We start from the raw sequence: 11,556 nt of genomic DNA, 5'->3' as shown, positions 1-11,556 counted from the left end.
TGGACACCTGCTCGTCGAACATCTCATTCTAAAATCATGGGCATTAATATGGAGTTGGTTCCCTCTTTGCTGCTATAAAACAGCCTCCACTCTTCTGGGAAGGCTTTCCACTAGATGTTGGAACATTGGTGTGGGGAATTGGTTCCATTCAGCCACGAGCATTAGTGAGGTCGGGCACTGATGCTGGGCGATTTGGCCTGACTCGCAGTTGGCCTTCCAATTCATCCCAACGGTGTTCGATGGGGTTGAGAACAGGGCTCTGTGCAGGCCAGTCAAGTTGTTCCAAACCGATCTCGACAAACCGTTTCTGTATGTACCTCGCTTTGTGCACGTGGGCATTCTCATGCTGAAACAGGAAAGCGCCTTCCCCAAACTGTTGCCACAAATTTCGAAGCACAGAATCGTCTAGAATGTCATTGTATGCTGAAGCGTAAAGATTTCCCTAAGGGGCCTAGCCCGAACCATGAAAAACAGCCCCAGACCATTATTCCTCCTCCACCAAACTTTACAGTTGGCACTATGCATTCGGGCAGGTAGTGTTCTCTTGGAATCCGCCGAACCCAGATTTGTCCGTCGGATTGCCAGATGGTGAAGTGTGATTCATCACTCCAGAGAACGCGTTTCCACTACTCCAGAGTCCAATGGCGGCAAGCTTTACACCACTCCAGCCGACGCTTGGCAATGCGCAGGGTGATCTTAGGCTTCTGTGCAGCTGCTCTGCCATGGAAACCCATTTCATGAAGCTACCGACTAACAGTTCTTGTGCTAACTTTGCTTCCAGAGGCAGATAAAACTCGGTAGTGAGTGTTGCAACCGGGGAAAGACGATTTTTACTCGCTACAAGCTTCAGCACTCAGAGGCACCATTCTGTGAGCTTGTGTGGTCTACCACTTCACGGCTGAGCCGTTGTTGCTCTTAGATGTTTCCACTTCACAATAACAGCACTTACAGTTGACCGGGGCAGCTCTAGCAAGGCAGAAATTTGACAAACTGACGTGTTGGAAAGGTGGCATCCTATGCCACGTTGAAAATCACTGAGCTCTTCAGTAAGGCCATTCTACTGCCAATGTTTGTCTACGGAGATTGCATGGCGGTGTGTGCGATTTTATACACCAGGCAGCAATGGGTGTGGCTGAATCCACTAATTTGAAGGGGTGTCCACATACTTTTGTATATATGCAGTGGTGGAAAAACTACTCAATTGTCAAACTTGAATAAAAGTAAAGATACCGTAATAGAAAATTACTCAATTAAATGTGAAAGACACCCAGTTTTAAATATACTTAAGTATCAAAAGTAAAAGTATAAATAATTTCAAATTCCTTACATTAAACAAAGCAGATGGCTCAGTTTAGTTTTTTTAAATTGTATTTACAGATGGCCAGGGGCACACTCCAACAGTCAGATTTAATTTACAAACAAAGCATTTGTGATTAGTGAGTCTGCTAGATCAGAGGCAGTAGGGATGACCAGGGATGTTCTCTTGATAAGTGTGGGAATTGGACAATTTTCCTGTCCAAATGTAATTAGTACTTTTGGGTGTAAGGGAAAAATGTGTCATCATTAGAAAATCTCAAGGTGAATATTACAGTAATATCAACATAATTTTAAAATGGTGATTATTATGTGGTTATCAAAAGAGAATTGGATTACAGTTTGTTTAGTTGAAAGGAGAAAACCCCCCATAAAAGACAGTTAAAATAAGAGTGTAACAAGCAGCTGCAACTGTCCCATAAGGAATGAGTGTTATCTAAGCCCTGTGATGAATTCTGTCCTAAAGGAAGCTGACCTGTCTACATAGGGGAAATCGTTCACTTTAACACTGCGTGTGCGTGAGCCAGTGTTTGCATAGGGAAGGGCCGTAATGCATCTTGTTGTTAATGAAGACCGAGGTATTCTATCTCCCTGTTCTGTTGCAGGTATTTTATGTGTGCCGTAATGTGTTCACAGTATTTTGTCTTATCTGTGTCCGTGGGTATTACATTTAACACGTTATGTATTGTGTGTGTTGCCATCAATGTGAGAATGAATAAATAAGACTTTAGGTCATGTCTCCATTAACACCTCTGAGGGGAAAAAAAGAGCTCTCTCTCTCTCTCTCTCTCTCTCATATAAATATGATTATTTCATTTAACTTCTGCATCTGTTTTCAAACCAGTGGTCAAGATTACATGCTCTGAGAATGCTTGGAAAAACAAAAATCCCCAATGTGTTCCATCCACACTATGATTACTGCTCTTTTGTCTCTTGATTTTTCATGTGGTTTTCTGTCATTATCTCAGCTGTATGAAATGCTAGTCTGGGCTAATTACTGAAATTGCACATACCAGGGATGGCATATTCCATCGTATCAACTACGGTATTTCACAGCCTTTGCCTATCAAATTTCACCCTATTCGCTTTATGCTGCACTACTTTTAACCACTACTCTGGTCAAAGTTAGTACACTATATTGGAAATAGGGTGCCATTATATAGGAAATTTGGCACCCAGAGCCTACTCTCGGAACACTACCCTGAGAATAAAAGTAATTAAGTCTGAGCAGCTGAGCTTTGCACATCGCTTGTGTTTGCTTTTCCAGTGGTACTTTGATTAGCCCTTGGGGGATTCCTGTGAAACTGCAATAAGGAAAATGTAATTACAAAAATGTATCTCTTTCATTAGTCACAAGACAAGACCATTCACTGTCTTAAAAGAAATCATATAATTTTTCCTGTCATTTTCTACATTCTCAAATGGTTAAGTTTTTGTTTTGTTTTATAGCAATACATAATGCTCCAGGGCTAATTTTGTTCGCATTTTGGTATGTATTTTATTTTTTTCGAACAGAAAACAACAATTATGAAGCATTATGAATTATGAAACATTATTCCTTATGTCTAGCACAGCAAATACTTCAATAGTTTAACCATATTTTGCAGAACAGTGATTCAAATATGTGTTTCTAAATATACAGTAACAGTAAAAAGTTTGGACACCTACTCATTCAAGGGTTTTTCTTTATTTTACTATTTTCTACATTGTAGAATAATAGTGAAAGCGTCAACACTATGAAATAACTCATATGGAATCATGTAGTAACCAAAAAAAAGTGTTAAACAAATCAAAATATATTTAAGATTTTAGATTCTTCAAAGTAACCACTCTTTGCCTTGATGACAGCTTTGCCAACTTCACCTGGAATGCTTCCATATTGTGGCTACTGCAGTCCAACTCATCCCAAACCATCTCCACTGGGATGAGCCTGGGTGATTGTGGAGGCCAGGTCATCTGATGCAGCACTCCATCACTCTCCTTCTTGGTCAAATAGCCCTTACACAGCCTGGAGGTGTATTGGGTCATTGTCCTGTTGAAAAACAAATGATAGTTCCATTAAACGCAAACCAGACTGGATGCCATATCGCTGCAGAATGCTGTGGTAGCCATGCTGGGTAAGTGTGCCTTGAATTCTAAATAGATCACAGACAGTGTCACCAGCAAAGCACCCCCACACCATCACACCTCCTACTCCATGCTTCACAGTGGGAACCACACATGCGGAGATCATCTGTTCACCTACTCTGTATCTCACAAAGACTCATCAGACCAAAGGACAGATTTCCACCGTTCTAATGTCCATTGCTGTAAGGATGGACGCTGGTAGAGATGAGAAGCTTGTACAGAGAGTGAACATTGAATTATCAATGGACATGGAACATTTTCAAAACAAGAATATATGTCACAAAAACCAAAACCACAACTAAATGCAGCACTAACCTTTGATGATCTTCATCAGATGACACTCCTAGGACATTATGTTATACAATACATGCATGTTTTGTTCAATCAAGTTCATATTTATATCAAAAACCAGCTTTTTACATTAGCATGTGATGTTCAGAACTAGCATACCCACCGCAAACTTCCGGTGAATTTACTAAATTACTCACGATTAACGTTCACAGAATACATAACAATTATTTTAAGAATTATAGATACAGAACTCCTTTATGCAATTGCGGTGTCAGATTTTAAAATAGCTTTTCGGCAAAAGCACATTTTGCAATATTCTGAGTAGATAGCCCGGCCATCACGGCTAGCTAATTTGACACCCACCAAGTTTGGCCCTCACCAAACTCAGATTTACTATAAGAAAAATTGGATTACCTTTGCTGTTCTTTGTCAGAATGCACTCCCAGGACTTCTACTTCAACAACAAATGTTGTTTTGGTTCCAAATAATCCATAGTAATATTGAAATAGCTCCGTTTTGTTCGTGCGTTCAGGTCACAATCCGAAGGGTGACGCGCGAGCGCATTTCGTGACAAACAAATTCAAAATATTCCATTACCGTACTTTGAAGCATGTCAAACGCTGTTTAAAATCAATTTTTATGCAATTTTTCTCGTAAAATAGCAATAATATTCCAACCGGGCGACGTTGTATTCATTCAAAGACTGAAAGAAAAACATGGAGTCGTCTCGGACGCGCATCTCCAGTGTCATTGTTCCCTGCCTGACCACTCACAAAAACTCCTGCTGCTTTTCGCCCAGAGACTGCAGAGACGTCATTCCACTTTCTGGCGCCTTCTGAGAGCCAATGGAAGCCTTAGAAAATGTCCTGTTACAGCAGAGATGCTGTATTTTTGATAGAGATGCCACAGAAGGAGAACAAATTGTCAGACAGGGTACTTTCTGTATGGAATCTTCTCAGGTTGTGGCCTGCCATATGAGTTCTGTTATACTCACAGACACCATTCAAACAGTTTTAGAAACTTTAGAGTGTTTTCTATCCAAATCTACTAATTATATGCATATTCTCGTTTCTGTGCAAGAGTAGTAACCAGTTTAAATCGGGTACGTTTTTTATCTGGCCGTGCAAATACTGCCCCCTAGCCCCAACAGGTTAAACGCAATTTAAAGGCAATGCTACCAAATATTAATTGAGTGTATGTAAACTTCTGACCCACTTGGAATGTGATGAAAGAAATAAAAGCTTAAATAAATAATTCTCTCTACTATTATTCTGACATTTCACATTCTTAAAATAAAGTGGTGATCCTAACTGACCTAAAACAGGGAATTTTTACTAGGATTAAAATGTCAGGAATTGTGAAAAACTGAGTTTAAATGTCTTTGGCTAAGGTGTATGTAAACTTCTGACTTCAACTTCAGCGTTCAACACCATAGTGCCCTCAAAGCTCATCAATAAGCAAAGGACACTGGGACTAAACACCTCTCTCTGCAACTGGATCCTGGACTTCCTGACGGGCGACCCCAGGTGGTAAGGGTAGGTAACAACACATCTGCCACGCTGATCATCAACACAGGGGCCTCTCAGGAGTGCGTGCTCAGTCACCTCCTGTACTCCTTGTTCACTCATAACTGCATGGCCAGGCACGACTCCAACACCATCATTAATGACACAACAGTGGTAGGCCTGATCACCGACAACGACGAGACAGCCTATAGGGAGGAGGTCAGAGAACTGGTCATGTGGTACCAGGACAACAACCTCTGTGATCAAGACAAAGGAGATGATTGTGGACAACAGAAAAAAGAGGACCGAGCACGCCCCAAATCTCATCGACGGGGCTGCAGTGGAGCAGGTTGAGAGCTTCAATTTCCTTGGAATCCACATCACCAACAAACTAACTGATAGAATCATTTGAATGTTTAAAGTTAATGACTAAAGTATTCCACCCAAAACTGTATAACTATGTTAGAATCATAAGAAAATAATCTGAGGATGTGTGTAGCTCTGTTAGAATTCTAGAACTAGGGCATTATATTATTTTGTAGATATGCAAGCAGGATGCAGTTGTAAAACAGATTACAAGAAACCACTAGAGGTTTTACAGCCAGAGGCCCCAACGGGGGAGGAGAAGTGAAAGACTTAAAGAATGTGACAAGATTGATAATTATTTCTCTATTCTGTGGTCAGTGAAAAATACTGTTTGTTTGAGCAGGGAGTAGCCTAAAGATAAGAAGGCTACTCCCCGCACGGCAAGCGGTAGCAGAGCGCCAAGTCTAGGTCCAAGAGGCTTCAAAACAGCTTCTACCCCCAAGCCATAAGACTCCTGCACATCTAATCAAATGGCTACCCAGACTATTTGCATTGCCCCCCCCGTCTTTTACACCGCTGCTACTCTCTGTTGTTACCATCTATGCATAGTCACTTTAATAACTCTACCTACATGTACATATTACCTCAACTAACCGGTGCCCCCACACATTGACTCTGTACCGGTACCCCCCTGTATATAGTCTTGCTATTGTTGTTTTACTGCCGCCCTTTAATTACTTGTTAGTTTTATTTTTTTTAACTGCATGTAAGGTTTACACCTGTTGTTTTTCGGCGCATTTGACTAATGAAATTTGATTTGACTTCCTTGGAACAAGAAACACGAGCAATGAACATTAGAACGGTGGAAATCTCTCCTTTTGGTCTGATGAATCCAAATGTGAGTTTTTTTTTTTTTAAGACGCAGAGTAGGTGAACAGATGATCTGGTGATCTGATCTGGTTCCCACCGTGAAACGTGGAGGAGGTGTGATGGTGTGGGGGTACTTTGCCGGTGACACTGTTTGTGATTAATTTAGAATTCAAGGGACACTTTACCAGCATGGCTCTCACAGCATTCTCCAGCGAAGCGCCATCCCATCTGGTTTGCGCTTAGTGGGACTATTACTTGTTTTTCAGCAGGACAATGACCCAATACACCTCCAGGCTGTGTAAGGGCTATTTGACCAAGAAGGAGAGTGATAGAGTGCTGCATCAGATGACCTGGCCTCCACAATCACCCAACCTCAACCCAATTGAGATGGTTTTGGATGAGTTTGACCGCAGAGTGAAGCCAACAAGTGCTCGGCCTATGTGGGAACTCCTTCAAGACTGTTGGGAAAGCATTCCAGGTGAAGCAAAGCTGTCATCAAGGCAAAGGGTGGCTAAATATAAAATAAAATATATTTTGATTTGTTTAACAATTTGGTTACTACATGATTCCATATGTGTTATTTCATAGTTTTGATGTTTTAACTATTATTCAACAATGTAGAAAATAGTAAAATAAAGAAAAACCCTTGAATGAGTAAGTGTGTCCAAGCTTTTGCCTGGTACTGTATCTTGTTAACAATGGATAAGCAACAATGGACGTGATGGATAGAAGTAGTCACTACAGGTGTGATCAAGGCTTACATCAAAGTTGCCTGATGCTGAATGGAAAGTGCAATGTCCTGACCAGTTATTCAGAAGAAAATCCTCTGTGACTGTCTATTTTAAATAATTTAACTTACCAGTGAGTGTGGACCCAAAACAAAGACATTCTACACATTTACAAACTACCTGTTTAAGATGTGTATACAACCATGGTAGTGGAGACTCCTCAGAGGAGGAAGGGGAGGACCATCCTCCTCAGTGAATTTCAAAAAAGATTTCATTGTAAAACATTTAAAAAGTTATCCTTTTTAGATAAAAATACACTAAATATAATCACGTAACCAAATAACTGATTAAAACACACTATTTTGCAAAGAAGGTCTACAGTAGCCTCAACAACACGCTGTAGCGTAGCACCATGGTGTAGCTGGAGGACAGCTAGCTTACGTCCTCTTCTGGGTACATTGATTTCAATACAAAACCTAGGAGGTTCATGGTTCCCCCTTCCATAGACTTACACAGTAATTATGACAACTTCCGGAGGATGTCCTCCAACCAAATCAGAGCTCTTGCAGCATGAATGGACATGTCCACCCAATCAAAGGATCAGATAATGAATCTAGTACTGAAAGCATAAACTACAGCTAGCTAGCACTGCAGTGTATAAGATGTGGTGAGTAGTTGACTCAAAGAGCGTGAAAGACAATAGTTGAACAGTTTTGAACATATTCATTTCTTCCAAAATGAAGGAAAAGCAAGAGAGAAATAGAGTGTGTCATTTTTTTTTAACTTTCAATCACTTAGCTAGAAAATGCAGCTAGCTACTTTAGCCTACTGAAACACCCTGCTCAAACAGGGATGCTGTGTTAGTTCGTTGGCTATGATTTTCCAACACAACACTGGAACTATTCCAAGTCAAGGTAAGCTTTTGGTATTACCAATTTATTGACTCCGGGGCCTGCCGGTGTAACTGGTTTCTGAATGTACACTAAGTTACTGCATGATTGCAGCGAGTTTACTACCGCACTAGTTCTATTGGCTATGCTGACTATGATGTTACTTTAGCTAATATGGTGAGAGCGATGTACAGTAGGCTGGGTTTTTTTTCGCACAGCTGATGTGTTGTGCATTGAAGTACACAAGCAAAGGGAAGAGAATGAATACAACGTGGCTATTTTGAGAGTGAACTGTATTTACGCGTGATCAGGGGTGTATTCATTCCGCCTAATTTGTTGAAAAATGTTTCTTAAACGGAAGCAAATGGAACAAAAACGGGGATAAACATACCTGTTGGACTAACGAGTACACCCTATATCAGCTAGATGCAGTCAAGAGTGTGCAAGGCGGTATTGAATGTCACCTCAAATTTGTCTCTCGACCTGTGTGTACCTACGTTGTAAACTTAAATTCATAGGCTAGGTTGTAGCAACCTCATGATGGGTATAGGGAACATTCAAGTATCATGTAGTATAGTAGCCTTGTCTGTCTAAAAACAATTATCATGTGATTTCACCCATGGAATTAGCTGTGGGTGAATGGAATATGACTGAGTCATCCGATATGCTGTAATAGAAATAAGGCCATGGTGTTCTTTTGTTACTGAAGCTTATATCAAATAACCTGACAATGATCCACATCATATGGGTAGACAAATAATGTGTGTTATGCAGCAAAACACAACTATCTTTTTTTAGGATGCAAACCAGTAATATGAATCACTGTTGATCCATCCTGTTCTGATCTAATGAAATGGATGTAGAATTTCCTTTGGCCTAGAATCAAGGCCTTTTGCAGTCATGAAGGACAAAGCTAGATCCCTCTTGGTTCTCGTCAGCGAAGACTGAACTCAAGTTACGGGTTATATGTCAGACTCTCCTACACCACTTTGCCCAACATGTTATACTACGGAGGTTGTAAATAAACCCTTTTTAAGATGATATAATTTGTATAATTATTATAGGGCTGTGAAACCGATAGCCAAATGGCTTCAGACTGAGCATTTCTCAACATTTATGAGCAATTTACAGAGTGCAATTTCCATTTTATTGCAGTTAGTGTCCATTTATTTACAGTAGTGTGTTGATTAATTATTGCTTTCTTCAGTGTTCTCAATTACAATTGCGACCTGGCCAAGATAAAACAAAGCAGTTTGACACATACAACAACACAGAGTTACACATGGAGTAAAACAAACCTACAGTCAATAATATAGTAGAAAAATAAGTCTATATACAAAGTGAGCAAATGAGGTGAGATAAGGAAGGCAAAAAAGGCCATGGTGGCGAAGTAAATACAATATAGCAAGTAAAACACTTGAATGGTTGATTTGCAGTGGAAGAAAGTGCAAAGTAGAAATAATGGGGTGCAAAGGTGCAAAATAAATAAATACAGTAGGGGAAGAGGTAGTTGTTTGGGCTAAATTATAGATGGGCTATGAACAGGTGCAGTAATCTGTGAGCTGCTCTGACAGCTGGTGCTTAAAGCTAGTGAGGGAGATAAGTGTTTCCAGTTTTAGAGATTTTTGTAGTTCGTCCCAGTCATTGGCAGCAGAGAACTGGAAGGAGAGGCGGACGAAGGAGGAATTGGCTTTGGGGATGACCAGAGAGATATGGTAGAGCGCGTGCTACAGGTGGGTGCTGCTATGGTGACCAGCGAGCTGAGATAAGGGGGAACTTTACCTAGCAGGGTCTTGTAGATGACCTGGAGCCAGTGAGTTTGGCGACGAGTATGAAGCAAGGGCCAGCCAACGAGAGCGTACAGGTCGCAGTGGTAGGTAGTATATGGGGCTTTGGTGACAAAACTGTGATAGACTGCATCCAATTTATTGAGTAGGGTATTGGAGGCTATTTTGTAAATGACATCGCCGAAGTCGAGGATCGGTAGGATGGTCAGTTTTACGAGGGTATGTTTGGCAGCATGAGTGAAAGATGCTTTGTTGCGAAATAGGAAGCCAATTCTAGATTTAACTTTGGATTGGAGATGTTTGATGTGAGTCTGGGAGGAGAGTTTACAGTCTAACCAGACACCTAGGTATTTGTAGTTGTCCACATATTCTAAGTCAGAACAGTCCAGAGTAGTGATGCTAGTCGGGCAGGCGGATGCGGGCAGCGAATGGTTGAAAAGCATGCATTTAGAGGGTGCCCGTGTTTACGGCTTTGGGGTGGTACCTGGTAGGTTCATTGATAATTTGTGTGAGATTGAGGGCATCAAGCTTAGATTGTAGGGTGGCTGGGGTGTTAAGCATGTCCCAGTTTAGGTCACCTAGCAGCATGAGCGCTGAAGATTAATGGGAGGCAATCAGTTCACATATGGTGTCCAGAGCACAGCTGGGGGCAGAGGGTGGTCTATAGCAGGCGGCAACGGTGAGAGACTTAGTTTTAGAGAGGTGGATTTTTAAAAGTAGAAGTTCAAATTGTTTGGGTACAGACCTGGATAGTAGGACAGAACTCTGCAGGCTATCTCTGCAGTAGATTGCAACACCGCCCCCTTTGGCCGCTCTATCTTGTCTGAAAATGTTGTAGTTAGGGATAGAGATTTCAGAGTTTTTGGTGATCTTCCTAAACCAGGATTAAGACACGGCTAGGACATCCGGGTTGGCAGAGTGTGCTAAAGCAGTGAATAAAACAAACTTAGGGAGGTTTCTAATGTTAACATGCATGAAACCAAGGCTATTACGGTTACAGAAGACATCAAATGAGAGCACCTGGGGAATAGGAGTGGAGCTAGGCACTGCAGGGCCTGGATTCACCTCTACATCGCCAGAGGAACAGAGGAGGAGTAGGATAAGGTTACGGCTAAAAGCTATGAGAATTGGTCGTCTAGGACGTCCGGAACAGAGAGTAAAAAGGAGCAGGTTTCTAGGGGCGATAAAATAGCTTCAAGGTATAATGTACAGACAAAGGTATGGTAGGATGTGAATACAGTGGAGGTAAACCTAGGCATTGAGTGATGATGAGAGAGATATTGTCTCTAGAAACATTGAAACCAGGTGATGTCATCGCATGTGTGGATGGTGGAACTGAGAGGTTGGATAAGGTATAATGAGCAGGGCTAGAGGCTCTACAGTGAAATAAGCCAATAAACACCAACAGCAATGGACAAGGCATATTGACATTAAGGAGAGGCATGCTTAGCCAAGTGATCAAAAGGGTCCAGTTAGTAGTGAGGTCGGTTGCGGTCACGGCGATTCAGACAGCTAGCCGGGCCATGGGTAGCAAGTTGGCAGAAGATGGTCTGATGAGGGGCTGAAGTTCATTGACTAGAACTTGAATTGCTAGGGGCTGGTGCATGTGGGGAATAATGAAGGGAAAATAGCGCAGCACAGCTTCCAGAAAAACAGTCACTTTCAAATTTGGGATTTAGTGGCTAAATGAGGTAAAACAGTAATTCTGCTCATAGATTATGCATGCATGAACTACACA

Source organism: Salmo trutta, chromosome 14 (genome assembly GCF_901001165.1).
Source record: "Salmo trutta chromosome 14, fSalTru1.1, whole genome shotgun sequence".
In the NCBI taxonomy this organism is placed as follows: Eukaryota; Metazoa; Chordata; class Actinopteri; order Salmoniformes; family Salmonidae; genus Salmo; species Salmo trutta.
Note: the sequence above shows the minus strand (reverse complement) of the source record.